This window comes from Vicugna pacos, chromosome 13, assembly GCF_048564905.1.
Source record: "Vicugna pacos chromosome 13, VicPac4, whole genome shotgun sequence".
NCBI lineage: Eukaryota > Metazoa > Chordata > Mammalia > Artiodactyla > Camelidae > Vicugna > Vicugna pacos.
Genome location: NC_132999.1, coordinates 62,396,564 through 62,400,810, shown reverse-complemented (window position 1 = coordinate 62,400,810; position 4,247 = coordinate 62,396,564). Strand labels below are relative to the sequence as shown.

Sequence of the window (4,247 nt, the reverse complement as noted above, 5' to 3'; positions counted from 1 at the left end):
ATCGTTTGGGTAGTTTGGACATTGCCCTGAGTGAGGGGGCTGGGTGAGTGGGGCGGTGGGGGACCAGCCAGCCCAGCAGCGTCCACAAGCTCGTGTCCCCCAGAGAGAGCCGGCAAGCCCGCGCGTCTGCGGACAGCCGAGGGCGGCTCAGCACTTTCTCTGTAAGTGGAATAATGATAATGACGCCAAGGCTTACGCAGGGGTCCCGGGCTCTGTGGACTGCGGGCAGCACGTGCCCAAGCCTCCAGGCGGGAGGTACAGCGCGACGGTGACAGCCCTGCTTTTCGGATGTTGGAAGTGAGGCTGCCCAAGTCCCCACGGCTGGCAGCCCTGGGCCTGGCTGGGCTGTTCCACTTTGTTTGACATCCCTTGAATGCCTCATCCTTGACATTGTTGGAGAGGGGGTGGTATGTGGCCAATCCCTTCCAAGGAGAACGCTGGATGTTCAGGGCTCCCCTCCACCGCAGGCGGCCCGAGAAGACTGGCTTGTGGGACTGGACCAGTGTGGCTCGCCCACCCTTTCCCTCAAACGGGGATGGCTGCGTGAGAAAATGGCTACATTCCGAGTGATAAGAGCACTATTCACCGGGCCCAGATTGTTTAGAAAGCACTTTGAGAAACAAGTCCGCACGTTTGCCTTGAAGGTGCTGCGTTTCTGTGGGGCCTCGTGGGCAGCGCGACTGGCGGGCTGAGGCTTCCCTTTCAGGTATCGTTGTTCTAGCAGAGATGTCCGTCTCCCTCCTTGTGACCTAGAAAACTATTTCTCAAAGAAGGATGAGCTGCCAAAGTAATGACGCTCAGGGTCTGGATTCCATCCACCAGGGGATGCGTCACGCCCGTGGGTGATGGCGGGAGAGGAAGGGTGACGGGCAAATATGCCCTCTATTTATTGATTTGATTCATCCAATTACACAGGAAGCTCATTTAGAAGAAGTTCAAGGGAATGACTCAAATGTCACCTGAATGATGCCCAAAGGGCTTCGGCCAGCATTTTGGTCATATTTCTGATATGAGAGGAGACTTTCAGCCAGAGAACGTTAATTGTGACTGAGAGCTGGGGGTGAAGTTAAATGGAAATGTAAAGTTTAGAAACAGTGGTGCCACAGGTGATGGATGGGTCTACGCGGAGAATCGGTGCTGAGAGGGACAGCCAACTGGGCGATTTTATTTAATGGCTACTATTTCTGCTTTCCATCTTTAACTCTATACGTAATGGAAGGCAGGCTACACCCTTGATACTTTCACTGTATTTCAAATCTAATCGTCAAAACCGGATTCTGCACGTGCATCAGAGTCCCTGATTTGCAGAGGTACTGGCCTTTTCAGGAGAGAAAACGCTCCTGTCCCCTGGAACATTCATTAGGTTTTATTTCCAAAGTTCTCCTGAAGTTTCCCGTAGGCCTGTCCTAAGATCAGAATTCAGTTTACCTGAGTCCTCCTGTGTAAAGACAGCAGGACAGGATCTCTCCTCAAGTTTTATGAAACACAGTATATCGAACGATTGTTTCTGTTCTACTCATCTAATTTTTATTACTTCTTTATTGTCAGTGTCTTCTTGCCAACAACCAAGAACACACCTGCAGCCAGAAGACGCTGGGGTTTTGATTCATTTCACAGAACCCTACACCATGAGAACCGTGGGGGACTGGAAAGGACTTTAAGGATTTGAGCTGGGTGACGGAGGTGGAGGGGTGTCCGAGGAAGCAGGGCTTTGCTCTGGATTGGATGCTGTCAGGAAGCAGGGATCACTCAGTGCTTGGCCATCTCACTCATTCTTATCCAGAAGGTCAGAAGAGCCGAGGGAGGTTAAACCCATAACTAGGAAAAAAAGAAAAACCAGCTGTCTATCATATTAACCAGGATAGGAGATGCTGGATCATTTTTGCAGTTTGAACAATGTTCTTGCTTTTGTCTGAGCAGACGTGACTTCCAGGTGCTCTGGTTTTTGTGTTGGTCCAGCATAGACACAGGATGCCCTCACCTGATTGTGTTCCGTGAAATCATCCATGTTCAACAGAACCCCAAGGCCCAGCTGTGAGCGTCAGGCCAGCCCCACTGTCACCATCTGCTTTCCCCTTGCCATTCATCCGTGGACTCATTTCTCAAACATATGATACGATCTGCTGTCTCTGTGACAGAGACACAGTGATTAACAAGCAGGAACTCACTTTATCAAATGCTGCCTTAGGACCCTCCCTCACCCCCCATGCCCCTCACCCGGCTATAGCTCTTCTCCACCGCCCTCTGACACGCTGTAGGTTCATTTACCTATAGTTTATTTGGTGTCTGTAAGCTCCATAAGGGCTGTCAGGGCTCTCTATTTTGTCCATTGCTGTATCCTCATTGCCTGGAACACAGTAGGTGCTCGGTAAACATTTGTTGACAATGTTGACCATTAATTAAATAACATGCCTGTATGATAAATACATGCCTGGCCAAATCACACCTGGCTTTTTCTAGTAGAATGTTCCAAAGTCCTAATCCCTGGAGCCAGTCTTCAAGACTATTAGTATTTCCATCCACTCACCCACCACCCATCCAGCCAGCCACACATCTAAACACATACCCACTCTTCATCTATCCATCCATCCATCATCCATCCATCTAACCATCCACCCACCCATCCACCCATCCATCCATCCATCCATCCACCCACCCATCACCCATCCATCCACATGTCTATCCATCTGTCCACTCACTTACTCATCCAACACTCCAACTATATACTATCCTTCATTCATCCACCATCCATCCACCATCCATCTATCCACTCACCAGTCAACAATCCATCTATCCACCCACCCACCATCCATTCATTCATTTACCCACTCACTTTCCACCCACCCATGCACCAATCCACTCACCCATCCATCCACCTACCCATCCATCCATCCACCATCCATTCATCCATCTGTTCCCCCATCCATCTGTGAAAATAAGAGAAATCTCATGTAAGTTGGAGTCAGGAAGTCCTGAATAGGGAGCTCTCACAGAGTTACACACGTGGCAAACTACATAACTAGCAGGAAAAGGAAGATGAGAATTATTGTGACAAAGAAGGACATTTTTTCACATAAGAATTTCATCTGCTTTTAAGCAAAGGAAGGGAGATCTCTCCCTGCTCCAGCCCAATTGTAGCAAGTGAGAAACTGCCACAAGCTCGAACTCTTGTTTATCACCAATGAACTTTTGTTCAAAGCAACCCTCCACTATTTCCCCTTAGAACCTAATAAAAGCTAATCTTCCCTTTGTCTCTCTGGACTGGCCTATGGCTCACCATAGCTTGTTTGTTCAGGTTGTAATTCCCCCGCTATTCCCGAATTAACTCAACTCTGCTTCTATAATTCGTCAATTATTTTACTTAAGGTTGACACATCCACCCATCCATCCATTCACCGGCAACTTTTCTGGATTTGCACATCACTCTTATTCAGAAAGTGAACATCTTTGGAAAGTTTCCCAAAGCTAAGTTTTTCTTTCTTGTTTCTTCTTTGTCCGTGTGTCCGCGTCCTCGGCGGTCCGTGTGTCCATAGAGCCGCTCTGTCAGCCTGACATCTGGGTTGGGAGGTGGGTCTGGGAAGCAGACACGGACGGCCCGACACTGGGTTTCACTCCGGCCTCGCTGAGTGCAAGGTCCTGCCACCCTGGAGGCGCAGGAGAAGGCCTGGCATAGGATGACCTTGGGGACAGAGTGGGTAGGAGCGACTTGGAGCCTGCATGGGCGCCACCTCCTGGCCACCCGCCACCGCGGGTTTTCCTAGGTGACAGTAGGGGCGGGGCCTGTGGTGGGCGTGTCCAGGGGGGCCTGTCGAGGCGGGTGGGCGTGGCGGAGCCTGGCGAGGCGCAGCCCAGTCTAGGTGACATTGGGAGTGGTGGGAAGCAGACAGCAGAAACGGGGTGGGGCCAAGGCTAGGCTGGGTCGATTAGTGGTGGTGTGGCGTGGCGAGAGGGCGTGGCCTGTGTGGAAGAGGCGGGGCCAAAGCAGGGACAATGGGCTGGTTAGGGGCGTGGCCTTGGTGGGCGGGGTGGAGCTAGGCACGCCCAGACCAGGCAGGACAAAGCCTCCCCGGACTGTGCCGGCGGAGCCTGACCTGTGGGATGGGGAAGTCAGGCGTCGTGGCCAGGCAAGGACGGGCTAGTCTGGCCAGAGCCCCGGGGCGATGGGGGGGGGGGGGGTTGAAGCCCCTGACGATTGGGGCTGGGCTGGCCCCTGTTTCTTGCTCCATCCTTGAGATCAAGGGATCTAG

The 4,247-nt window shown here is 51.8% G+C and overlaps 1 long non-coding RNA gene across 1 annotated transcript; it reads right to left on the bottom strand.

Moving 5' to 3' along the window:
• Positions 1-2,042: 2,042 nt before the first annotated feature.
• On the bottom strand, positions 2,043-3,728 carry LOC140700994 (uncharacterized). Its single transcript, XR_012079766.1, has 3 exons — positions 3,278-3,728; positions 2,269-2,347; positions 2,043-2,129 (listed from the first exon to the last, which is right to left on the bottom strand). It is a non-coding gene; the product is annotated as an uncharacterized lncRNA (long non-coding RNA).
• Between the last annotated feature and the right edge of the window lie 519 nt (positions 3,729-4,247).